At 38.6% G+C, this 27,823-nt stretch overlaps 1 protein-coding gene and 1 pseudogene across 6 annotated transcripts in view; both read left to right on the top strand.

Moving 5' to 3' along the window:
* The first annotated feature begins 1,310 nt into the window (after nt 1-1,310).
* On the top strand, nt 1,311-18,369 carry LOC101424578 (glutamine synthetase-like; annotated as a pseudogene).
* BTBD10 (BTB domain containing 10) overlaps nt 18,071-27,823 on the top strand; it is a 116,563-nt gene continuing 106,810 nt past the window's right edge. For 2 of the 6 annotated variants that reach the window (XM_058305711.1, XM_004472545.5), the window contains exon 1: nt 18,072-18,267. The gene's annotated coding sequence lies outside the window, so the exon portion shown is untranslated. Of the gene's footprint in view, nt 18,268-27,823 lie in introns of all 6 variants that reach the window. The other 4 variants (XM_023582809.3, XM_023582812.3, XM_004472541.5 and 1 more) reach the window with 3 other exon arrangements.

Here is a 27,823-nt window from a genome sequence, read left to right on the forward strand (position 1 = left end):
TTAATTAATACCATTTATGCAGTTGACAGAGTGCTTTCATATACTTTATTCTATGTGATCTTTCTAAGAAGCCTATGGGATATTTTACCTATTTTTCTGTAGAAATTAAGATTTTTGTACTGTAAAATGACTTATTTGGGTTGTGCAGGTAATAAGTACTGGACCCATGACATTTACCCACTCCTGCATCCAGATCTAGAGATCTTTCACTGCATAGCCTGCCAGGTGAATATGAAAGAAGACAGCTTCTGGGGCTACCAGCTGATTTGTTAACTTGAGTCCACTCTCTGAGTATACTTAGCACATTTTGTAACCAACAACACAAAGATATCCTTCATTTTAGTTTAAGTTTTACAACATTCCTTGTGCAATTAGCAAATTCAAAATGATTTTTCAACAGTATAACTGCCCACCACTTCAAAATTCTTTGCATCACAGAGACAGCCAGCGGCTGTCAGCCCAGAGGTTGACACATCTGTGAAGAACCTATCTGAGGGAATGAGGAGGAGACACTTTCCTCTCAGATTTAGATTCAACATGCATTTTTTGAATGCAAATTGCATGCAAATCACTTTCACATATGGTAGCTTATATGTGAAAGCTCATAACTCAAAGGAGAGGAGGCAGTATTAAACTTTGAGATGTGGAAATTGAGACTCTAAAGGTTAAAATGCCCTAAGGTTAAAAAAATTTCATGTGAAAATAAAACTCAAGGGGAGGGTTATGAACAGTGGAATTACTACTGTTTCTTGCCTGGCCAATTATAGTTGCTCAACAAATCTCTACTCTATTGAATTGAAACCTTAATTTAGATTGCAGTGTCGGCATTCCTAAATTGTGGGTCTGATAACAGATTATCTGATTTAGAGTTTCACTAATGAGAAATCAATGCCCATTGTCTTGCTATTTTTTCCACACTATTTCTAAAACACAGAGGGAATAATCAGAGTACACAACCTACTAGGTCCAGTTGAACATTGGGAAGGGATGTGAAAGACATTTTATTCTTTTTGTTGTTTTTCAAGTTGATCGTGATATTCTATCAAAGTAAAGGGAGGGTAGAGCAGAAGATTATCTGTATAACCCAGGGGAAGGGCCACTTTAACTGAAGAGAATATATTATCTGAACCCCAAATTGTAACACTTGTTTTAAAAAGTATAAGTACATTTATGGAGCAATTAAAGAGAATATTTACAAATTCAAGAATGAGGGAAGAGTTGAGCATTTGTCCAACAAACCTGGCTTCCTCTCTTCACTCCTACGGGCTGCCCACCCTCTGTCCCTCTCATCACCCAGAATACCTTCTATCATGGCCAGCTCAGAAATTTCCCACTTGAACAAAGGCATCAAGCAAGTTTACGTGGCTCTTCTTCAGAGTGAGAAAGTCCAAGCCATGTATATCTGGATCAATGACATTGGAGAAGGACTGCGCCACAAGACCTGCGCCCTGGGTAGTGAGCCCAAGTGTATAGAAGAGGTGCCTGAGTGGAATTTTGATGGCTCTAGTACTTTTTTTTTATCCCTCCCCACAACTTCTTTTTTTTGTGTGCTGTCTGCTGTGTCCATTTTGCCATACGTTCTTCTGTGTCTGTATTTATTTATTTATTTTCCCCTCCCCCCCCTTGCAGCTTGCTGGCTGTCCGCTCTCTGTGTTCATTCACTACCGGCTCTTCTGTGTTCTTGTTTGTCTCTTCTTTTGTTGCATCACCTTTTTGCTGAGTCAGCTCTCCACAGAATCTGCAGGCCAGGTGGCACTCCGCAGCAAGCGAGACTGTCTTTACAAGGAGGCCTCGGATCACAAACCGAGGGCCTCCCATATGGTAGATGGGAGCTCATCTGATTGAGCCACAGCTGCTTCCTTGGCTCTAGTACTTTCAAGTCTGAAGGTTCCAACAGTGATACGTATCTCAACCCTGTCACCACGTTTTGGGACCCTTTCTGCAAGGACCCCAATAAGCTGGTGTTTCATGAAGTCTTTAAGAATAATTTAAGCCTGCAGAGACCAATTTAAGACATACCTGTAAATGGATAATGGACAAAGTGAGTAACCAGCACCCCTATTATGGAACAGTGCAGGAATATACCCTGATGGGAACAGATGGATATCCCTTTGGCTGGCCTTCCAATGGCTGGCTGGGACCCCAAGGCTGATACTACTGTGGTGTGGGAGCAGACAAATCTTATGGCAGAGACATTGTGGATGTCAAGATTGCAGGAATAAATGCTGAGGTCATGCCTGCCCAGAAGGAATTCCAGATAGGACCCTGTGAAAGAATCAAAATGGAAGATCATCTGTGGGTGACCTGTTCCATCTTGCATCATGTATGTGAAGACTTTGGTGTGATAGTGACCTTTGATTCTAAGCCCATTCCTGGGAACTGGAATGGTGCAGGCTGCCATACCAACATCAGCACCAAGGCCATGTGATTAAAAAAAAATGATCTGAAGTACACTGAGGAGTCCATTGAGAAACTAAGCAAGTGCCACCAGTACGATTTTAACCCCTATGATGCCAAGGGGGCCTGGATAACACCCAGTGCCTAAATGGATTCCATGAAACCTTTAGCACCAATGATTTTTCTCTTGGTGGCCAACTGTGGCACCAGCATATGCATTCCTTGAACTGTTGGCCAGGAGAAAAAGGGTTACTTTGAGGACTGCCACCCCTCTGCCAATTGTGACCCCTTTGCTGTGACATATGTATGTGCCTTCTCAACAAACCATTGATGAGCCCTTCTTGTACAAAAACTGAGTGGACTAATCCTCCAGCCACCAAACCCCTCCCAGTTCTTCATTACACTCCCACTTTTCCTTTCTTACAATTGTCACATTAGCTGTAACTCAAAGGACAGAATAAAAAAGATCTTTTTTATTCCTCATGTACACAGTTACTCTTGTTTTTTTGGGCCAGGGTAGAGGGGTCAAGTTCTTAATCTTTGCACACCCACCCTACCCCACCCTTTTTTTCCCTATCACTGAAGTGTTTGAAGACTGAGGAAATAGTGCATTAGTAAAGAGGGGGGTTGGGAGACATAACCACTGCTTCCCTTTTATCAGGTGTGTTTGTCTAGCAGGCATAGCTATCTTGACAGAGAGCATGTATTTGTGAAGTGAGAGCAGGATTTTTTCTCTGAGGTAGCTGAAGGTGAGGGGGTGACTTACTTAATAGTTAGCTTAGAACACCTCTCTCCTTTTGGTAGGAAGTTCTATTTTTAAAAAGATTATAACCAACTTTCCTTTAGAAGAGGGAATTAGTAGAGGAAGGTTAGGGAGATAGGAGAAAAGTGCTCCTGGTCTCTTGGGTATTATACTTTCCTGGCTTGGGGCTAAATGCCTAGCCTGAAGACAAAGCTCAGAGGATTAACTGATGGATATCCCTACCTTAAGATGAAGAAAAAAATCCTATCACTTAATCTTCCATTTATAACACAAAGCAGAGTAGTATTTTAATATTTAAATTTAAAAACAATAAAATTATATATATATGAATTCATGGATATGTGTATTTTTCTAAAAGAGAAAACCATTCTAAGCACCAGAAGGCAAATTTGATGCAAGTAGTCTGATTAGAAATGAGTATAACCTTTTGAATGGGTGTGGGAAAGGCATTGCTTGAAAAGTTAGCTATTTAGGGCCATTATTCCCTCCCTATTACTTAAAGAGTTTGGCTGTGCCCTGCCCACGCTTCTGGAGTGGAAATTGGTCCATTAATGAGCAGAAACAGTTCACTGGTAGTGACAGTCACCTGAGCCTGTTAGTTCTGGTTTAAAAGATACAATATGCTTGTACACACACAGGGGTTTAGCAATATGAGTTGACTGGTCAACTTAAGCATGCTCCTGATAAGGGGAACTGGGGTTATTTTCTGTGGGGAGTAGTATGTCACTAAAGCAGGTCTTTAAATATATATATATATATATACACACACACACACACACACACATACATATACATATATATCTTATATATATATGTCTTTTTAAAAATATATATATTTAAATAAATAAATATTTTTATTTATTTTTAAAGCAAAGCAAGTTTAGGTTTTAATCATATTTTTAGGGTTTCTAAGTCTTTCTATTTTACAGAATTACTTGTTGGCTTCAACTGTCTTCTTCCCAACTATGCCCTTTGAGGAGATGGGGAAGGCCTGGAGTCATACAATTACAATTTTGTATTCTTGTGTCTTTTTCTATGACTGCAAGATATTTCTTTCCTTTAAGATTTCTGAAGAGTTAACTTTTTTAAAATTATAATAAAAAACAAACCCTACCTTAATCCTTAAATCTTTCCCTATGGTTCTCAGGTTATTTTTGTGTTGGCTACAGCAAGTGGGCTGTGGTTTTCTCTTGCCAAGACAACTTCTAATTGTCATGTGCAGTAAGTTCATAGACAATACCTCACTGTAAACAAACTGTGTAACTGCCAGAGCAGCTCTTATAAATCAACCTAACATTTAAAAGGAAAAAAAAAGAATATTTACAATCAGGAGTGCTAACTGCAAGTGGTCTGGTCAACTCACTGAAAAGGGTCACCAATAATGGGAAGATTCCTGCTCTATTAAATTACTATGTCTGTCCATCTTCCTTATGATTCAAAAGGAGATGAAACTCAATTGAGCCTATTTCTTTCCCTCCACATCTTTAAGAAAGCAGAGGATAGGGGTAGATTGTATCTCATGGAGCTTTGAATGAGGACACTCAAGGACATGTTCCATTTTTTTTTCCACCTCCCCCTCCCCTGCCCTGCTGCTTTTTGCTGTCTGTCCATTGGCTCTGTGATCTTCTGTATCTATTTCTCTTTTTGTCTTTCTCTAGTATTCACTGGTATTTGATCCTGGGGACCTCTGATGTGGAGAGAATTTTCCTGTCAATTGTGCCACCTAGTTCCTGATCTCTATTACGCTTCACCTTGACTCTCCCCTTCATGACTTTTTTGTTGTGTCACCATCTTGCTGCTTGACTCACTTGGTTGGGCAATGGCTCACCGCAAGGCCACTGGCTCATTGCACAGGCACTGGCTCACCACGCAGGCACTCATGTGGGCGCTCGGCTCTCCAAGCAGGCACTCACATGGGCACTCAGTTCACCACATGGGCACTTGGCTCACCGTGTGGACACCCACATGGGCACTAGGCTCACCGTGAGAGCACTGGTTCACCGTGCAGGCACACTTTCTCTTCTTTTTCAACAGGAGGCCCCAGAGATTGAACCCAGGTCCTCCCATATGGTAGGTGGAGGCCTTATCACTTTAGCCACATCCACTTTCCCATGTTCCATTCTTTATGTGTGTCACAGAACATTGTAGAGGCATCTGCACAACTAGACAAAGATTCCTTGCTGTTTGTAGAAAGAATGTCTCATCTAAGTCATCTGAAATCTCACCATTTACCCTCAGTCTACCTCTAGAGGTGCCTCTTTTTGACTGTAAAAACAGTGCATGCCATCTTAACACTCCTCAAATCCACATAAACATGCAGAAGGTTGAAAACACTTTCATGGATTAACATTCATTGATATAATGGATAAAAAACAACACATATTTTATTTGTGAGGTGGCTTCATTTAAAGGACTACTACTCATCTGTAATGGATCCCAAGGTTTATAACAGTTCATGAATGAAAAGAAATGGATTATTAAAGTCTGGCTATTAGAGACCCATATCCACAGTAGCCTTCAATAAAAGGTTATGGAGAAAGAAAAATAAGGAACTGATTATTACCAAAAACAAAAACTTTGAAAATTCGTCAGTTATTATGTGTTAAGTTCTTTTTAGCATTTTTGTATTTTGTCTCTAAGTAGAAGCAAGTTGAGCCTGGTGAGATGAATGGGGAAAAGTTTCTTTCTGACAGATCATAAAGGAACTCAGTAGCTCAATATTCCATGGAGGTGCTTAAAGCAAAAAAGTAAGTCAACTGTTAAGATAAATACCATCCAATCTGTCCAAAAAACTTTGAATTAGGAGAGCTGGAGCAGGATTTCCCAACCCTGGAAGCCTCTATTTAATGCAAAATATCCAAAGTCATACTAATTCTCAATGAGCAAACAGAAGGAAAAATTACCAGTCTCAAATTAAACCCCCCAAAGACAGTAAGGCACAATATATGTCCCTTTACCCTTCCCAAATGTGAGGAAAACATTAGGTTGTCTGGTCCTGGCTTCAGAGAACTTTAGAATGCTCAGAAAGGCTGAGCTTTTCAAAGCAAAAAGCTGAGCTCAGCTCTTTTCCCTGTTATTGTGTTATCAGCCTCCTGTGCCCACATAGCCCCTAGTCTTCTTAATCCTAAATGCTTTCCTTCTATCTACTCCCCACAATTCCAGAGCCTGATGGTTCAGATAAATGTGTCAAATCTTGGTAGTTATGCCACTCCTTCATGGGAAGGTCAAGCAGTCCTTTGAAGACTCTGAAGGACACTAATATACTCCCAAGTTTAGAAAGGGCTACACGGTAATACTCCTTGGCATACATAAAGGCTTTCCACAATTCATACCCTAATTACTTCTTTAGGATCTTCTCTCATTCCCCCTATCCTTCTACTAGCATAAACTCAACATTCAGTCTTCAGTGCCTCCATGCCTTTGCATATGCTGTTGACTCTGTCCTTTCTCACCTTTTCTGATGGAAAACTCATGTCCATCCTGAAGACACTTCAGCTTCTCAGTAAAACAGCTTTCAATTCATCCAGGGAAAATTAGTCACTTCCTCCTCTGTGCTTTCATAGGACTTTGTGCAATCTCTATTATAACACTGATCCTATTATATTACAATTATCTGTTAAATTTGAGGGCAGGGATTATATCTCAAGCAAATAGTGATTAACATAACCCCTAGCATATAGTAGATATTGAATGTTTTTGAATGAATCATCTTTGTCTAAGAGAATTCGCTTCATTTTTCTGTAAAATTTGTTTTATAATATAGTTGCTTCCAATATAACAACTTGTTCTATAAAAAATTGTAATAGAAGGATGACAGCAAAGCTCTAATTGTATCACCCCTGGAAGGCTATCAGTTTATGTCAAACCAACATAAGGAAGTGGGAAAAAATATCAAAATGAGAATGTTAAGTATGGTTTTATTACAACAATGAAATTGTGTTTATAAAACCATTTGTGGGAAACGGACTTGGCCCAGTGGTTAGGGCATCCGTCTACCATATGGGAGGTCCGCGGTTCAAACCCCGGGCCTCCTTGACCCGTGTGGAGCTGGCCATGCGCAGTGCTGATGCGCGCAAGAAGTGCCGTGCCACGCAGGGGTGTCCCCCGCGTAGGGGAGCCCCACACGCAAGGAGTGCGCCCTGTAAGGAGAGCCGCCCAGCGCGAAAAGAAAGTGCAGCCTGCCCAGGAATGGCGCCGCACACACTTCCCGTGCTGCTGACGACTACAGAAGCGGACAAAGAAACAAGACACAGCAAATAGACACAGAGAACAGACAACCGGGGAAATTAAATAAATAAATAAATATTTAAAAAATATAAATAACTAACACCATTTGCATTTCCAATTCTCCTTTCTCTCAAATTCAGCATAACTGAGAAATGCCACACATCATTTGTACACTTTGCATCAGAATAAGTCTTGAGGAATAACAATACCATAGATTTTTACAATCAAAAGTGGTCTTGATCTAGTTCAACATCCTACTATATATGAATCTCTACAAAATCCCTGACAAGTACTTATCATCATTCTACTTCCAGTGGAACCCTTCCAGTGATGGGAGCTCATTACATAAGAAGGTACTTGATTCTATATTTTGATAGTTATGATGTCTGAGTTATGTCCAAATCAGCCTCCTTTACCCTTCAGTTACAGATCACAGTCCTAATAGTTAGTAGGAAAGGGGATGACATGAGGCCTGGGTAAGACCAGAATTAAGAGAACTGTTCCAGTTCCAGGAATGACACTTTAGTTGGGAGGCAAGCTGCCCAAATGAGCCCCAGATGCACTGAGGGCATTCAAGGAGGTTTTTTTTTGTTTTTTTTTTTTAATTCCTCCCTGCCTTGTAGCTTTTGGCATGCTGTCTGCTCTCTGTGTCCATTTGCTGTGCGTTCTTCTGTCTGTATTTATTTTATTCCCGCCCCCCCGCCCCGCCCTTGCGGCTTGCTTGCTGTTGGCTCTCTACGTCCATCACTGCACTCTTCTGAGTTTTTTGCTGTCTGCCTTTTTGTTGCATCACCTTGCTGAGTCAGCTCTCAGTGGTGCTTGCGGGCCGGGTGGTACTGCATGGCGCTTGCGGGCCAGGTGGCTCTCTGGAGCGAGCAGGTAAGCCTGTCTTCACAAGGAGGCCCCGGGACATGAACCCAGGGCCTCCCATATGGTAGACGGAGCCCAACCAATTGAGCCACAGCCGTATCCCCCCATTTAAGGTGTTTTGATCTGGTAGGTGGTGACCAAGCTCAACCCCTGGGCAAAGGGATTGCAAACGGCCAATCAAATTAAAGTCAAGAAGACTGAGTTGTGAAGAAGGGCTACATTTCAAGGGGGAAACTAGAGTAGAAAGTAAGAATCAAAATGGCTCTGGAGTCATAAGAACCTATGTTGAGTTTTGACCTCTTCACTTTCTAAACCTGTTTCCGCATATAAAAATGGGGTACAGGGAAAGCGGATGAGGCTCAGGTGACTGGATCCCCCCTACCGCATGGGAGGTCACTGGTTCAGATCCCGGTGCCTTCTAAAGAAGACAGTGGGCTGGCATGACAGGCAGGTGTGGCAAGCTGATACAACAAGAGACACAACAAGAAAAGAACATAATGGGAAACACAACAAAGCAGGGAGCAGAGGCTCCTGGTGCCTCCTAAAGAAGACAGTAAACTGACACAACAAATGATGACACAATAGGAGACATGGGGAGGGAAAAAAGAGAGACACAACAAAGCAGGGAGTGGAGGTGGCTCGAGCGATTAGACACCTCCCTCCCACATCGGAAGTCCCAGGTTTGGCTCATGGTTGCCCCCAAAGAAACAAGGAAGATGAACAGATTCAGCAAGTAAAAAAAAAAGGGGGTGGGGAGAAATAAATAAAATAAATCTTTGAAAAAAAAGAGGGGAGGTACAATGGTGCCTACTTTAAAGAATGCTGTGAGAATTTAGTGGGATAATATATGTAAAGTCTGGCTTATAGTTAGTGCTTATCAAATATTGTTAGGCAATTAAAATGCATAAACAAAGTGTAAATTAAAAGTATTTTAAAAGCATTTTCATTTTGAAGTGTTTAAAAATGATTATGTACTGAGCATTTTCTTAATTTTTAACACTTCCTTTAAGAGAAGTACTATATCTACATTTTTTTTGAAAGATGACCAAGAATGCTAGGTATTGGTTGGAAATTGCTTATAAAGTGTATATAACATACTACAATTCATCATATTCCTAATAATAAGTATACCAATAGTACAGTTAGAATAAGTACATCTTATCTTTAGATTTTACTTTCAAGTAAAATGATGCCTTTATCATGAATCTTTGTAATCAATCTTTTTTGTCATTTAAATCCAGATTCATCAATCCAATCAGAATTTTTCTAGGTGGTATAACTTAATACTTATTAGAATCTACACAAGCCCTTTTCCCAGCTCCACATTATTTTTCTTTTAATATCCAATTATCTAAAACTTAAGAGGAGTGGGCACCGCCCAATGGTAGGCGTGTGCTGCTCTGATCCTATAGCTGTGAACCAGAAAAATGGGAGTGACATCATCTGTAACAAAAAAAGCTTCTCTTGGTCAGTGAAGACCTATATATAAAAGCCACATTTAAGGGTCTACAGTCCAATACATCAGCTTTCTAAAGTTCAGTCAACACTAAGAAAGCATCAGCTGCTAATATACCTGAAAGAGGATCCTGTCAGAAGACATTCCATAGTGAGTTATCTTTATTTTCTGTTAAAATTAATATGAGATGTTTGGTAATTAAGCAATTATTTAATGAGTACTGTTTTCTACAAATATGCTACTCAAGGTAAAATGTTAAGGGGGGATGAATAACGTTTAATATAAAATGTCACAAAACAAACTTGTACTACTAAAATGCTTTTAAATAATTTATTTTTGTGTTTTAACTCTTTTAAGATGACTTGCTTTACTTAAAATCATCTGAAATTATTGGCAAAATAATCAAAATCTGATATGTTTTAATGGAATTGTTATTGAAATTTTGAAATAAAATAGCCTTAATGACCAAAAAATTCTGATATAAATAACCAATATAAATTTATAAAGTACAGTTAAAATTCCATTTCCCCCTACAGAGTATCAGAATCTAGATTGTTTATTTTATTACTAATAGAAGCTGACTGCTGAATATTTATGTGAATCTTTTAACCTAAAAGAAAGTCTTTTCTAATTTTCAAATGTGAAAACTTGTACATGAATTTTATGGATGTTTTACAATTGCTTTTCAACAATTTTTCACGATATTCTTTTAAGAAGCCCATCCCTCCCTATTAAGAATAAGGAAGCAAAGTAGAATTGTCTAAGATGACTAGGTGAATGTTACAAAGCTAGGATTAGACAGCACTGCTCCCTGTCCTCCAGCTACAGGGCTGGAGGACAGAAATCAAAACCAAATACATTCATTTGTCACTCCATCAATAGCTTTACATTACAGAGTGAAAAGTTATGTAGCAGATTATAATGTTTCTCATATTACTTCTTAATGATGAAGTTTTCCTTTAAAATATGAGTACACAGCTACTCGATGTATATATTAAAAGGGGGAACACCACATAAGAAAAAGCACTTCTTTAATAACAGGCTTTGCAATTGTTGTAATGCAGATGACGACAATAATATTCTACACTGATAGGAAATTTTTGAGCAAAAGAGGAAAAAGCTAAAAATCATATTAAAACATTATGTAAAATAAGTTGAATTAGATGCATACAAGCATTTTATTTAGAGCCAAAGCTCTAACTTACACACTTTACATCAGTGTATAAGGATACACTAATGTGTACTTTTCAATGCTTTGACACATTCTTTTTATTGTAGAAGTGTGCTCATTAATTCAGTAAAAATCTCTCATGCTCTGTGCATAGTTGCATAGTTATAATTGTAAACTACTATAATGTTAATTATATAGTTTGGAGTATTGAAAATATTTTAAAATCCCTTCTTTTTGCCTTTGCTTTTAGTGAAGATGATGTCCACAAAAGACATGGTTAAAGTAATGATTGTCTTGTTTGCAATTTGTTTTCTTACAAAATCAGAGGGGAAAACTGTTAAGTAAGTACTATAGCCTATTTTGCATGGTGAGGGATGGGAAACGGATTTTTAAGTTGCCTTTACGATGTGGAAGTGGAAGCTAATGGAGTGCCCCTCTCTTTTTTTCTGTTACTCCCAGGAAGAGATCTGTGAGTGAAATACAGCTTATGCATAACCTGGGAAAACATCTGAGCTCAATGGAAAGGGTGGAATGGCTGCGTAAGAAGCTACAGGATGTGCACAATTTTGTTGCCCTTGGAGCCCCTATATTTCCCAGAGTTGGTGGGTCCCAGAGGCCCCGAACAAAGGAAGAAAATGTCCTGGTTGACAGCCATCCAAAAAGTCTTGGTGAAGCAGACAAAGCTGACGTGGATGTATTAATCAAAGCTAAATCCCAATAAAATCAGCTATGATCAGAGCACAGCTCTAGATAGAGTAGGGCAACATTATTACATACTGCTAATTTTTTTAAGCTTTAATAAAATTAAGCATCAATATTTCTAATATTGTCAAATTTTACATTGTTAGCCATGATAGATGAAATTTTAATAGACTGTTTTGATTCCTTCATTAATTTAAAAAGCTGTTTTATTCTATTGCTAGTTTATTCTTTTAAAAATGTTATTGTTTAACTTATAAAAGAATAAAATTGTACTTTTTAACTTCTCTTCCATCTTACTATGAAAAATAAAAATTTAATTATCATGATTCTAAATAAATGAAATTATTTTTCACTTTTTACAAGTATGACTTTTTGGTTATGACTGACACCAATATGTTTAAATAGACCATTACTATATTAAAACAATACAAAATGTTTTATAATCATTCTTTACATCATTTTGATCTATTGAACATAATCCTTTTGAGATCACAAAAATACCAGGTCCCCAAGTTCTCTATAAATAGATACTATGTCCTCTTCTTTTCAGATAAAGAAATGATGAAATGCTCAGCAACTTCTGTTTTTGTTTTTTTTTTAAAGACGAAATGGCCTGAAACTTGAATGCAAAAGCCTTGGCTCATACATAAACTCATTGATCATATTTTCTAGTCTGGACTCAAAATTGCAAGGGTTAGAAATTTCATATTTATTAGAAGATAAATTCATTCATTCATTCATTCACTCATTCATTCATTCAACCAAGATTTATTTATTACCCCTTATTTGTCATGTACTTTATTAGGGAGCTGTACATACAGTGGTGAGCAAAAGAGACAAATTTCCTATCTTCACGGAGCCTACAATTTAGTGGGAAAGATGGACTTAATTCCTTATGAACTTTGAAAAAAATGTTATGAAAGAAACGTACAAGATACTACAAGAGTATAAAATACAGAGCCCTTAACTATTTAGGTAAGTGCTCAACAACAGAATTTTCTCAAAATATTAAACATAGAATTACCACATGACTTGGCAATCTCAATTCCAGGTATATGCCCCAAAGAATTGAAAGCAGGGACTCAAACAGATATTTGTACATTCACGTTCATAGCAGCATTTTCCACATTAGCCAAAAGGTGGAAGCTACCCAAATACCCATCAATAACTGAACGGATAAACAAAATTTGGTATAAACATACAATGGAAAAATATTCAGCTGTAAAAAGGAATGAAGTTCTGATACCTGCTAGAACATGGATGAAACTTGAAGATGTTGAGTGAAATAAGTCAGACACAAAAGGACAGATATTATATAGTTTCACTTATATTAAATGACTAAAATACATAAATTCATAGAGACAGAAAATAGATTACAGATTATCAGGGATGGTTAAGTGGAGAATCAGGAATTAATGCTTAATAGGTGCAGATTTTTTGTTTGGGGTGATGGTAAAATTTTGGTAATGGATTGTTGTGATGATAGCACAACATTGGGAATGTCATTACTACCATTCAATTGTGTACTTGAAATGGTGGAAATTATGTTACCACAATTAACAAAAGAGTCCACAAATGCTTGAGAATATTTCTGAGCTGTCCATGTTATTCCATTGGCTTTTTGTTTACTGTTGTGCTAATACCATAATGTCTTAAATCTACAGTTATCTGGTGGAACAATTCATTATACATTACTCTCTTCATAAGTATTTAGGTTATTCTCCACCCTTTGTATTTTGAAATATGTTTTAGAATCAGTTTACTAAATGTTTCCCTTCTAACACATACACACGCCTGTACATACACTCAAAACTTAGTTTTTGCATTGATACTACAGTTTTAGGTAATTGGTAACTTTATAATATTGACACTTCCAGTCCATAATATCATTCCTCTCTCCAGTTATTAGGGTGTTACAAATTTCTCTCAAAATTAGGATCTTATAAATTAGAATCTAATTTATAAAGTTCTCTCTTATAAATTAGGGTTTTAAATTTCGTGTGCTTATAAAATTTTTGTTACCTACCAAATTTAGAATTGGTCAATTTCGCAGTTCTGTTTTCAATTTTCAGAAGTATTTTTAAAAATAAACTAGAACAGAGGGATTAAAATATAAAGATGGGATCCTAAGAATTGACTGAGTCTGATTCTGATGTTTATTTTCTCTAAGATTGTTTTCTCTTGACTTTTAGCATGCCTTGTAATTTTTGTTGAATGCCAGACATGATGTATCTAGTAAAAGAACTAAGATAAGGTTTTTAGTGTGAGGTTTTGTATTAATCTGGCTAGGATCTGGGCTGCATTTAATGTTTGCTCTAACTGTAGGCACCAAAGGCTTAAGTTTCCTTCAGTTTCCATGTTTGTCTTTTGTCCCTTCTCTTGTTGACTTTTGATTTCCCTAACAAACCCTTCATAAGTAGAATTTTGTCTTGACACTCTCTAAGTTGCAATCCACTGTTATTAAAACTGGAGCCCTGTTGATATGGTGGGAAGATATTGGGGAGGGGAAGTGTTCCATACGCCTATGATTAAATCTAAGTTATTTTTGTGGGCCTGAGTTTCTGAGATGTGACTTTCATAAGTGCTTCTAAGCCTGTTTTTTTTTTTCCCTCTCTCTCTCCTTACTTGAAACAACTTTAAATGTCCTTCCCCCTTGTCAGATATGGCTTTGGTAAAGTAGTTTTCCTTAAGATGGGTCTTGTTATGGAGAACACTCTTGCATATTCATAATGACTACCTTTTCCCCTGATCCTGTCCAAAGCTGGAGGGAATTCTTCTCTGATCTTCACTGTGAGAATATGATGGAGGTCCTGGAGGTAAACACCATGAAAGTGTAGGGACTCCTCTAAGACTGAGACCCTAAAGTTTTTAACTCTCCAACTAGTCCACACTTAGACTCAAGCAATTCATGAATTACCATTTAAGTGTTCTTACCAGGTACTCAGGTACTGGGCTCCAGTGTCTTCTGTTCCTGGTAAGCTGATATGGGCTGTGATTCTTTGTATTTACCTGTCTCTCCAGTTTTTGGGTCGTTGTTTGTGCCGTGACCTCAATTCTCTCATGGAACTGAGAAAAGTCATTGATTTTCAGTTTGTTCAGCTTTCTTCTTTTGGTAAGGATGGCAGGGATGACTTCCAAGCTCTTTGCTTGTTGGAGCTTAAACTGAAAGTACTTCTATTTTCTCCTTAGAGTTTTATAGTGTTAATTGTTGCATTTAGGTCTTTGAACCATTTTGACTTTATTTTTCTGTGTGATATAAGGTAGGGTTCCAAATTCATTCTTTTGTATGTAGTTATCCAGTTGGCCTGGTACTGTTTGTTGAAAAAATTGTTCTTTCCCCGTTGAATTGCCTTCATACCCTTGATAAAAAACCAATTGACCTTAAAGATGAGGGTTTACTTCTGGACTCTCAGTTCTATTCTATTGATTTAAATGTCTAGTATTATGCTAGTACCACACTGTCTTGATTACTGTAGCTTTGTAGTAAAATTTAAAATCATGAGGTATAAGTCTTCCAACTTTGTTCTTTTTGCTCTTCCCTTTTAAAATTATTTTGGCTATGCTAGGTTCTTTGCATTTCCATATAAATTTTAGGATTAGTTTTGTCATTTTCCACACCAAAAAAAAAAAAAAAGAAAAAAAAAGCCAATTAAAGGTTTGAGAATTTACCCTATGGCAAGCTATTAATAATTATAAAAGATCTAAGAATTGACCTATTGAAAGCTAACAAATTACAAAAAACCCCTGCAGACTGCTGCTTTAATCTAACATTTCAGGACCACCTTATATCCCAATTCCAACCTATTTTTCTCTCATTACTTCCTATTCATTTCTTTTCATTGCTTAGCCATTTATATGCCTTTGTTGGTCTTTCTATTCCTACTCTCTTCAGGTGTGAATCCTACCTATTCTTTAAAGCCCCAGATCAAACACTGTTCTGCTGCACTTTCTTCATCTCTCCAATTAAAAGCAATTTTTCCTATCACATTAACTCCTATCACATTAACAAAAACATTTGTTTTCCTTCATATTTGTTATTATATGTAATTTTTATTAATAGAATCTGCATATTAATAATGTACCTCCCCTACTATTCTTAGAGTCTAGATCAAGAAATATGTTTACTGAATAAAATATGTGAATGAGGTGGGGAAAGGTATAGAGTTCTTTCTGTGTTATTTGTGATTTTTCTGTTCCAACTATGAGATGGCAGTGCTTAAACTTTGTAGTACAAAGAATTTTAAATCCCAGAGTTTAAAGTTAAATAGGATTCTGGATCTGGATTATTATTAATTTGATCAAGTATTCCAAGCAGAAGTTATTTTATTTATTCTATGCCTTGAAACAATCTTGCCTTAGCAGGCTATGAGGTACAATAATATAGACAACTAAAGGATCTTGTTTGTTCATTGTTTCTATATGAATCTTCCATTTCTGTATTGACCTCTTTGGTACATGTCTTGATATTGTGGAAGAAAGACTTTCATTAAGGGTCTGAACCTTAGCCCCTTCAGTCAGCAAACTAGCATTTATAAATTATTATGCAGAGCAGATTTGAGTTAGTCCAACCCAGTGGTATTACCTATCAGATGTATAGCAGCTACCAGTGCTCTCAATTTCATATTGAATTGTTTTTTGTTTTTGTTTTTTAAAGCAAAGGACAGTGGGAACTTTATTAGATTTTCTTGTTATTTCTGTTTATTTTAAATGAACAGAATTAACTAAGTTCCAGACTTCTCAAAGCAGGTTAAGATGGTTTGAACAGATTCCAGCATGGAACAACAAAGTATCTGTATTTTCCCTGAAATCTTTCACTGATGAGTCTTTCAATATTTCTTAGAAAATTCCCAGAGCTTGGACTAAAACTTGTAAATTATTCCAAGCAGAGCACCTGATGGACTCACATCAGGATTAGAACTACTTGGGTTTTGTTTTCCTATTAAGTGACAGGCTTTTTTGATGTCTGAGAGTAGAGTGAGCCAAATGAAACTACAGTATACAAAACTATAATAATGTGAAAATAATGAGATTGGTGGAAGACTTCTGGTGAAATATCAGAGACTTTCTTTAGAAAATGATGGCTTTTACTTTTATTCTTTTTTGATGGCTTATATTTTGATATGGGGAAATGTTTTCTGTTTCACAGGACTCACTAACCCTAATTTAAACTACAGAATCACCCCACTTCAGGCATAGCGTACAGGAGAAAACGTTGATAATAAATTAATATTGGTGTAGTTTTTGTTGTGTTTTTTGTTTTTTTTTCTTTTTTTGCCTGAGATTTTCTTGGAGTTTATCCATGAGATTACCTTTATGTATTGCAAAATTCCGTTTAGATTGCTCTTACTCAAAATTCTTCAAAGATTGACAATCTCCAATTTAGAATATTAATAATATAACAATAATAATAACATGGTATACGATGAAAATAGCCTATTTCCCCTAGATTTCTGACATTTAAGTGTCCTTACGGGAGGAAGAGGATGGTCACTACCCTGTAACTGTCCAGCTCAACTGCTCACCTACTTACCATAAACATTGGTTTAGAAAACACATTGGTTATGACACGTAGGAGTCATGGAATTATCTTTTCATAACTAATCAGTGATAAAAGGCTTTTTGACAAAGTTCTCCACGCAAATTCTGTTTTCATACCAAATTTCTCAAACCAGGCCCTTTTCCTCGTTGCTTACTCTGCTTGCACACTCTTCCCTCTCTTCTCAAAACGCGGGAACTCTGTCATTCTTCAAGATCCAGCTCAAATGTAACTTGCTAGTGGAGGCTTCCTCAACATGGCATATAGCTTTAATCCCTCTCTGTTCTCAAATTCACTGCGAGCAGCAAGGTTTTTAGCACGAAGTAAAGGGATCATCTATTTTTGTGTTGGCCACGCCCCAGGCTGTGAGCTTCAAGTGAGGAGGCTTTTTTAGTTTTCTGCGCTTTGAATAGTCTAGCATTCTAGCACATGGTAGGCTTCGCAGCCAGGGAGCATGTCTCGCCCAGGTTACTCTTGAAATTCCATAAGCGGCAAAACGGCAGGAATTTCCTCATCACATTGGTTCCCGCCAAACTAACGTTCAAAAACGAGCAGTGGTGCACACTAGGGAATAGAGACTCTCTTATGACTACTACTGCCTTTCACGAAACCGGGTCGGTCAAAGTAGGAGTGATTTCTTAGCTTGCTCTATTGAGGCAAACGCTCTCCCTGAACTAAGTCCCAGGGGTAGTTACCCAACTCCGGTTTGGAGAATCTATCCGCCTTTTTCTAACAGTGCTAGGCAGTCAAGGGGGTCGACACTCGCCGTCGACCCGAAGCTGACGTCTGTGAAGAACGGTCACGCGGGGGCTTCCTCTCAGGCCCGGTACCTCAGACGTGGAAGGTCTTCTCCAGGTATCCGCCCCCAAGCCATCAGACATTCGGCGCCCCGCCCACTTGGGGCGGGGAGCCACCATTCTCGCGAGAAGACAGTAGCCGCGCCTCTCCAGGCAGTAGGCTCTCGCGAGAAGTTGTGGAGCCGGCCTGCAGCTTGCTGGGGCGGGTTTGGTATCCGCCACCGCTTGGGTGTCCGCCGCTACAGTCACCCGGTGAGATATTCGGTTGAGGAGGAAGCGGAGGCGTCGCTGGCCCTGGCCTTTGCCTGGATCGTCAGTGGATACTCGAGGAGGACTACAGGTTCGAAGGTGACTGGACTCAGCTGGGGAATTCGGTGGGGCGGCGCCGGAGGCAGAGCTTGGCGGGGGCGAAGGAGCGAAGTGGGCGGAGGGCGAATCAGGGTTTGGTAGCGGGGCTGCTGGGGTGATGGTCTGGGGGCAGGGACCTTGCTAGGGCGTGGGTGAGGATCTGGGGCCCAGCCGCTGGCACCCAATTCGGGGAGGAAGGGATGGGATATAGGTTTTGGGGTGCTGCTTTTGGGGTCGAGTCCGGAGGTGTTTCTTCCCCACGGATGAAGGAGATACTCTTATCCCACTTCCCAATGCAAAGTAACCCGCGCCCCGCCCCTTGCCTGTCATCTCTGGGCCAACGCAGCGACTTCCTGAGGAGGGCGCATCACAATAGGGGATAAGGTGGCAGGCAGTTTCTCTTTGGGCGAAGAGGAGTAAGACCCTAGTAATGTACTGCGCTGTTTTATTCTCTTAACAGTATCACGTATGGTGAAGCTTTGTTTTCCCCAGACTTGACAGAAAAGGTTATTTTTTACCTTTTTTAGGACTCGAGTTTCCTAAGATCCTTTCTTCTTGTGAGTGGGGTGTGTGTGTGTGAGAGAGATATTGCTTAGTAATTTGTTAGTGTGGGGCAACGTGACTATCTTTGGGTCTCAAAGATTTCGTATTTCTCTTTTCTCCCCGGTATTTTGAATCCATGATGAAAAGTCACTAGTTCAGACATGCCAAAGACAAACCGTCATCTGCTAGTCAGTTTGTGCGCCTCTCAAATAAAGAGAAAAACATCTTTTTAAAATCTTGAGCCTTTTATTTAAATTAATCTGAATGAAGCAGCACGTTTATTTTATTTACACAGCTACATAAATTTGGTCAAGATTTTGTAGAGAGGGGTTTAGGGATAAATTTTGACAAAAAGCTGTAAAAATTAGGATAAGAGTTATAATAAGGTATGCAACTATAAGGGCCAAAAAGTTTCTGAACTGGAGAGCCCAACCGGACAGAAGTCTGAGTCTTGAGACTGAACATGTATTTGTCACTTGAATATGAGGCAAAATCAGTGAAAATATCCGGGAAACGATTTGGTGTTGCATTAAGACTGTTGAAAAAGTGTTTGAGGACAACTATTTTTGAATGTGTAAATGTGTTTCATGAATTTCCCTTACATTTCTCAGAATTAATGACTTAACTGCTGTTCTTTCACATCAGGAGAAAGTGAGAAGGGAGGTTCTAAAGCATGGACTAAAGCAAGGAACCATGGAATACCGTAATGTTCTATCCAGAAAGCTTTTAGAGTCTCAACTGTCTTTTTGAGCTCTTTCACCTTTTTTTCTCACTCAGAAAAGCTTTCAGATGGGGTTTTTACCTTTAGTTATCCCTACACTAGTCTGACTTCTTTTTTCTTCGTCACTGTTCCTTCCTTCCCTCCCTGCTTCTCTCTCCCAGTTTTCAGGCTCACTTCATGGGTGATATACACGAATATGGGCCCAGTGTTGTCATATCTTCAGGCTTCTCAAGAGAACACAGAAGTCTAGATTTTTGGTTGCAATTTCTTGATTTTAAAAATATTAACTAATCTAAAAAAATTAAAAAATAACATCATGTATCATGTGGCTCAAATAAAGCCATCTGTAGTTATAGATTTTTTGGGGGAGGAAGTACTGGGTGTTAAACTGTGGACCTTGTAAGTGGGAAGCACTTGCTCCCCATGTAGTTGTATCTTGCTTACCATTTAGAACCTTTGTTATAGGTCAAATTTATACATTTTACAGCTGAAAAAAAGGTATTTAAAGTGGTATGCTAATTAGCTTAGAATTTAAAACCTAGGAGGATTTGGTAAAATGTCAAGTCTAATTGAAACCAGTAGATATATTTAATAGTCTTTAAATATAGTAGGACAAATTGAACTGGGAAGAAAATGCTCTCATTTATAGTTTAGCAACTCAGAGTTCTGAACAAAGCTGGTTTATAGGTGTCTTGTAAGGAAGCACTTTATTGTACTTGCAACTAATACATAAAATGCAATCCAGTAGACCCTTTACAACCTATCTCAGATTTTGAATGTTATTATTTGCCATCCCACATTGTCTCTAGGCTTTGACGTCAAAAAAAAATTGTTTACTTTTTATTTTGAAATACTTTCAAGCTGACAGGACATTTACAGACATAATACAAACCCCATACAGAGAACTCCAACAAAGCCCTACCCTCCCAGATGCCCAGAGCCATCAGTTTGAACAACTTGTCACCTTTTCCGTATAATTATCTCTTCTTCCTACATTTCATGCCTATTTACCAATTTATTTTCTGAACATTTGAGTGTAGGTTGTATACATTATGCTCCTAAGAACAAGGATATTCACTTCTGTAACCACAGTTATCGAGTTCAAGGAATTTGACAGATAAAGCTTGTAGTATATGTTTCAGTTTTTCAGTATGTCCCAAAAATATCCCTTTTGAGCCTCTCCTCCTCCTTCCCTACATCCCATCCAGGATCATGTATTGCATTTATTTATTTATTTATTTTTAATTTTTTTTTTTTAATTTTTAAAGATTTATTTTATTTCTGTCCCCTTCCCCCCGCCCCTGCCCCAGTTGTCTGTTCTCTGTGTCTGTCTGCTGCGTGTTCTTCTTTGTCCACTTCTGTTGTTGTCAGCGGCATGGGAATCTGTTTCTTTTTGTTGCGTCACCTTGTTGTGTCAGCTTTCTGTGTGTGCGGCACCATTTCTGGGCAAGCTGACCTTTCTTTCGTGCTGGGCGGCTCTCCTTACAGGGCGCACTCCTTGTGTGTGGGGCTCCCCTACGCCGGGGGCACCCCTGAGTGGCACGGCACTCCTTGTGTGCATCAGCACTGTGCATGGGCCAGCTGCACATGGGTCACGGAGGCCCGGGGGTTGAACCGTGGACCTCCCATGTAGTAGAAGGATGCCCTATCCAATGGGCCAAGTCCGCTTCCCATGTATTGCCTTTAATTATTATTGTCTCTTTGGTTGCACTTTAAAAAATTTTTTTATTTGTGGGAACATATATACAACATAAACTTTCCCATCTCAACCAAACATACCATTCAGTGGGATTAATCACTTTCACATTATTACGGTACCCTTACCATCCTCAATTACTAAAATTTTTCTATCTCCCCAAACAGAAGTTCTACACCCATTTTGTGTTACCTCCCTGACCCCCAAGGGCTCTGTCTTTCACAACCAAATTTATCATGACTCCTGCAAAGAATACATAGGATACCAGTTGTTAATCAGGACTGCTTTGGAAATTTCCAGATTTAAGTTTCTTTCTTTTAGCCTAGTCTTATCAGATCAAGCTAGTCTAAGATCTTTTCATCCAGTCCTTGTCTCTGTCTGTTCTAGAAAGTGAAAAAGGGGGAGATAGGGCATTTTGTTTGTGAGGTGTTACAGTTTGAGAGTTTCAAAAATGTTTCTGAAGAATCTTCTATGTATTTATGGAGATTGCATTTGTAAAAGGTTGAACAACCATGCATAACATGCAGAATTCCCAAATATCATCCCTCTTCCAACACCTTACATTTTTTGTGGAACATTTGCTATAGATTATGAAAGAATATGATCAGTCTGTTACCACTAACTATGGTACATAGCATATACTTGGTATATTTTTTCCATATTTCCCCTATTATTAACACTATATATTAATATTGTACATTTGTTATAGCGCATGAGAAAACACTCTCATATTTGTATGGTTTTTTATTTTTTTTTAAGATTTATTTATTTATGTCTCTCCCCTTCCCCCCCGCACCCCGATTGTCTGTTCTCTGTGTCTATTTGCTGCGTCGTCTTTGTCCGCTTCTGTTGTTGTCAGCGGCACGGGAATCTGTGTTTCTTTTTGTTGCGTCATCTTGTTGTGTCAGCTCTCCATGTGTGCGGCACCATTCCTGGGCAGGCTGCACTTTCTTTCGTGCTACGTGGCTCTCCTTACGGGGCATACTCCTTGTGCGTGGGGCTCCCCTACGCGGGGAACACCCCTGCATGGCACAGCACTCCTTGCGCGCATCAGCACTGCTCATGGGAGCCAGCTCCACACTGGTCAAGGAGGCCCAGGGTTTGAACTGCGGACCTCCCATGTGGTAGATGGGCGCCCTAACCACTGGGCAAAGTCCACTGCCATATTTGTACCGTACCACAGTCCATTGCCAGTTGTATGGTTCACTGTGTTATACAGTCCCATGCCTTGTACATTTTATCCAAAGTGTACCCTGAGTGACTCTCACTTTCATCACAGAGTTGTGTAATCATCGACCCAGTAAACCTTTGAATATTTTCCTTAGTCCAAAAGAAAAAATCCTATACCTCCTATTAATGACCTTTAGCGTTGCTATGGTAGTACCTTTTTTTTTTTTCAAGATTCATTTATTTATTTCCACCCCCCCTTCATTGTCTGCTCTCTGTCCATTCGCTGTGTGTTCTTCTGTGTCTGCTTGTGTTCTCATTAGGCATCTCTGGGAACTGATTCTAGGACCTTCTGGAGTGGGAGAGAGACAATCATTCTCTTGCACCACCTCAGCTCCCTGGTGTGCTGCGTCTTGTATTATTTCTTCTCTGTGTCTCTTTTTGTTGTGTCATCTTGCTGAACCAGCTCCCTGCATGGTCCAGCACTCCTGTGTGGGGCAGCACTCCTGCGCATACTCCATGCTGGCCAGCACTCTGTATGGGCCATCTCACCGCATGGACCAGCTTGCCTTGACCAGGAGGCCCTGGGCATTGAACCCTGGACCTCCTATATGGTAGAAGGGAGCGCAATTGCTTGAGCCACATATGCTTCCCAGTAGTATCTTCTTTGACATTGATTCAAGAGTATTACAATATAGCTGTTAACTATAGTCCTTAAGTTACACTATATTCTTATACCACCTTGTAATAGTGATGTACATTTGTTCTTGTTCATAGATGAACGTTTTTTATTTATATTATTAACCACAATCCTCATCCACCTCTGGGTTCAGTATTTTATTTAGTCTCTAGATTATTCTCTAGCTTTCTTTCAATTGGCATTTATATCCCTAGATTATCCATTTAGCCACAATCCCTTTTATAAACAGCTGTGTTAGTTATATTCCCTATATTGTGTTACCATCATCTCTATGCATTTCCACAGTTTTACAGTTAAGCTGATTGAAAATTCTACATATATTAATTATCAGTACCCCTTCTCAGTCCTCATCCTGTCCTGTTTCCTTTCTTTTAGCCTAGTCTTCTCAGATCAAGTATACTCTAGGTTTTAACGCTGTACATTTATTCTTTGTGTTTAGTTCATATTAGTGAGACCATACAATATTTGTCTTTCTGTGTCTGGCATATTTCACTTAGCATAATGTTCTCAAGGTTCATCCGTGCTATCATATGTTTCACAATTTCATTTCCTTTTACTGCAGCATAGTATTCTATAGTATGTATATACCACATTCTGTTTATCCATTCATTGGTTGATGGACACTTGGGTTATTTCCATCTTTTGGCAATTGTGAGTGATACTGCTGTCAACATTGGTGAGCAAATGTCTGTTCACGTCACTGTTTTCAGTTCTACTGGATATATTCCCAGTTGAGGGATTGCCAGATTATATGGCAGTTCTATATTTAGCTTCCTGAGGAACCGCCAAACTGTTTTCTACAGAGGCTGCACCATTCTACATTTCTACCAACAGTTGAGTGTTGACATTTCTTCACATCCTCCCCAGCACTTGTTGTTTTCCTTTTTTTTTTTTTAAATAATGGCCATTTTATGTGGTGTGAGATATCTCATTGTAGTTTTGCTTTCCATTTTCCTAATAGCTAGTGATAATGAATGTTTTTTCGTGTGCTTTTTTTGCCATTTGTATTTCCCCTTCCTCCTTAGATTTCTCTTTACAAGAGTATAGAAACACTACTGATTTTTGCTATTAATTTTGTATCCTAACACACTGCTGAATGCATTTATTATTTCTTGTAGCTATCTAATTGATTTTTTGGGTTTTTCTAGGTATGCGATCATATCATCTGTGAATAATGAAAGTTTTACTTCCTTTCCAATTTGGACACCTTTTATTTCTTTTTCTTGCCTGATTGCTCTAGCTAGAACCTCTAGTATTATATTGAACAACAGTGTCAACAGAGGGCAACCTTGTGTTGTTCCCAATCTCAACAGAACAGCTTTCAGTCTTTCACTATTGTGTATAATGTAAGCTGTGGGTTTTTCATATATGCCTTTTATCATGTCGAGAAGGTTTCCTTCGATTCCTATCTTTTGGAGTGTTCTTATTGAGAAGGATGCTGGATTTTTTAAATGTCTTTTTTTGCCTCAATCAAGATGATCATGTGAATTTTCTTCTTTGATTTATTAATGTGACATATTATGTTGATGGATTTTCTTGTGTTGAGCCACTCTTATGTGCCTGTTATAAAACCTACTTGATCATGATGAATAATTCTTTTAATGAGTTGTTGGATTCCATTAGCGAGTATTTTTGTTGACGATTTTTGCAAATGTATTCATTAGGGAAATGGGCTTGTAATTTCCTTTCTTTGTAATAGCTTTATCTTGCTTTGATAATAGGGTGATATTGGCTTCATAAAATGAGCTTGATAGTGTTCCTTTGTGTTCAGTTTTTTTGGAAGAGCTTGATTAAGATTGGTATTAAATCTTCTTTGAATGCCTGGTAGAAGTCACCTGTGAAGCCATCATCTGGTCCTTGGCTTTTCGTTTTTGGGAGATGTAGGTTTCTTCTGGGGTCAGTGTAGGTTGTTCATATGTTGCTAGGGATTTTTCCATTTCATCTTCATTGTCTAATTGGTTGGCATACAGTTGTTCATAGTGTCCACTTATGATCTCTTTTATTTCTGTGGGATCAGTAGCAATTTCCCCATTTTCATTTCTCATTTTGCTTATTTGCATCTTCTCTCTATTGTTGTCAGTCTTGCTTCAGGTTTATCAATTTTGTTGATCTTTTTGAAGAACCAACTTTGGTTTTGTTAATTCTCTCTATTGTTCTTTCTCAATTTCATTTATTTCTGCTCTCATCTTTGTTATTTCATTCCTTCTACTTGCTTTGTGCATAGTTTGCTGTTCTTTTTCTAGTTCCTCCAGCTATGTATTTAGGTCATTGATTTTAGCTCTTTTCTTTTTTAATGTAAGCACTGTGGGCTATAAATTTTTCTCTCTTTTTTAAAAATTCAATTTAAATTTAAAAAAATTTTATCCTCTCCCTCCCCCAGATGTTTCCTTTGTCTGTCTGCTCTTCTTCTTTAGGAAGCACTGGGAACCAAACCCAGGACCTCCCATGTGGGAGGCAAGTGCCTCACCACTTGAGCCACTTCCACTTTCAGCTTATTGTGGCCCATTGTGGTTCACCTTCTTTAGGAATCACCTGAAACCGAACCTGGGACCTCCCCTGTGGGAGGTAGGTGCCCAATTGCTTGAGCCATATCCTCTCCCCCTATAAATTTCTTTCTTAGCACTGCTTTCACTGAATCAGATAGGTTCTGATATGTTATGTTCTCGTTTTCATTCATCTCAAGATATTGATTTCTCTTGCAATTTCTTCTTTGACCCATTGATTATTTAATAGTGTGTTGTTTAATCTCCGTATATTATTGAATTTTCCCTTTTTATGCCTGGTGTTGATTTCCAGCTTTATTCGATTATGGTCAGAGAAAGCGCATTGTATAATTTCAGTCTTTTTAAATTTATTGACATCTGTTTTCTGACTCAACACATGGTCTATCCTGGAGAAAGGTCCATGAGCACTTGAGAAGAATGTATATCCTGCTGTTTTGGGGTTCAGTGTTCTGTATTTGTTTATTAGGTTTAGTTCATTTATCATATTCAAGCTCTCTGTTTCTTTATTGATCCTCTGCCCAGATGATTTATCCAGTGATGAGAGTGGTGTATTGAAGTCTCCAACTATTATTGTAGAGACATCTATTTCTCCCTTCAGTTTTGCCAGTGTTTGCCTCATTTAATTTGAGGTATCCTGGTTAGATGCATTTACATTTATGATTATTTCCTCCTAGTGAATTGCCCCTTTATTAATACATAACGAACCTTCCTTGTCTCTAATAACAACAGCTTTGCTTTTAAAGTCAATTTCATTCAATGTAAGTATAGCTACACCAGCTTTCTTTTGGTTATTGTATGTGTGGAATATCTTTTTCCAGCCTTTCACTTTCAGTATATTTGTACCCTTGGGTCTAAGGTGAGTCTCTTGTAGACAGCATATAGATGGCTTATATTTTCTTATCCATACCACCAGTCTGCATCTTTCGACTGGAGAGTTTAATCCATTAACATTTAATGTTATTACTGTGTAGACAGTTCTTACCTCATCCATTTTGATCTTTGGGTTTTATCTGTTTTAGCAGTTTGATATGGTTCATGAATTCCAAAAATAGATATTGGATTATGTTTGTAAACTGGTCTGTACTTGGGCTTTGATTGGGACACGTCAGTAGGGTGTTGTGTCCCTGCCCCTTGGTGGTTGGGGACTCACAGATAAAAGACATGGCAAAGGACAGAGTGGGAGATTTTCATACTGGAGGCTTGAGCTGGAGCCCTGGGAAGTAAGCACACAGAGGAGCTTGGTCTTGAGGAAAGAGAGAAGGCCTCAGGAAGAGAAACAAGCTGTTTGCCTCTGGTAGTCTATAGCTGACCTTGTGGAGAGAGGCAAAGCCTAGAGAGCCTCATAGTCTACAGGTAACCTTGTAAAGAAAACAGAGGAGCTGAGCCGGGAGAGAAAAGAACCTCAGGAAGAGAGGAACCCAGGAAGCCTGAACCCTGGCAGACATTAGCAGTCATCTTGCTCCAGCACGTGGCAAAAGACTTTGGTGAGGGAAATAACTTACGCTTTATGGCCTGGTAACTGTAAGCTTCTACCCCAAATAAACACCCTTTATAAAAACCAATTTCTGGTATTTTGCATCAGCACCCCTTTGGCTGACTAATACATCTGTTATATCTTGTTTTCACCACTCTTTTTACTCTTTCAGTTACTTTTACAGAGAGTCATTTCCAGACTCTCTTCCAAGCCTCTCTCTTGTCTTTTCAGTCTATAGCACCCCCTTAAGTATTTCCTGCAAAGCAGGTCTCTTTGTTACAAACTCTTAGTTTCTCTTTATCTGTGACTATTCTAAACTTGTCTTCAGTTTAAACGACAGTCTTGCTGGATATAAGATTTTTGGCTGGCAGTTTTTGTTTTTCAATATTTTAAATGTATCATACCACTGACTTCTTGCCTTCATGGATTCTGATGAGAAATCAGCATTAATCTCATTATGTATCCCTTGTGTGTGATGCATCTCTTTTCTCTTGCTGCTCTCATGATTCTCCCTTTATCTTTGACATTTGACATTCTGATTGGTATGTGTCTTGTAATAGGTCTATTTGGATTATTTGAATGGGGTTATATTATGCTTCCTGGACATGGATATCAATGTCCTAGAGGGTTGGGAAATTTTCTACCATTATTTCCTCATATTTCTTCCGCCCCTTTTCCCTTCTCCTTCTGGGACATCCATGACACATATGTTTGCACATCTCTTGCTGTCATTTAGTTCTCTGAGACCTTT

This window comes from Dasypus novemcinctus, chromosome 10 (genome assembly GCF_030445035.2).
Source record: "Dasypus novemcinctus isolate mDasNov1 chromosome 10, mDasNov1.1.hap2, whole genome shotgun sequence".
NCBI lineage: Eukaryota > Metazoa > Chordata > Mammalia > Cingulata > Dasypodidae > Dasypus > Dasypus novemcinctus.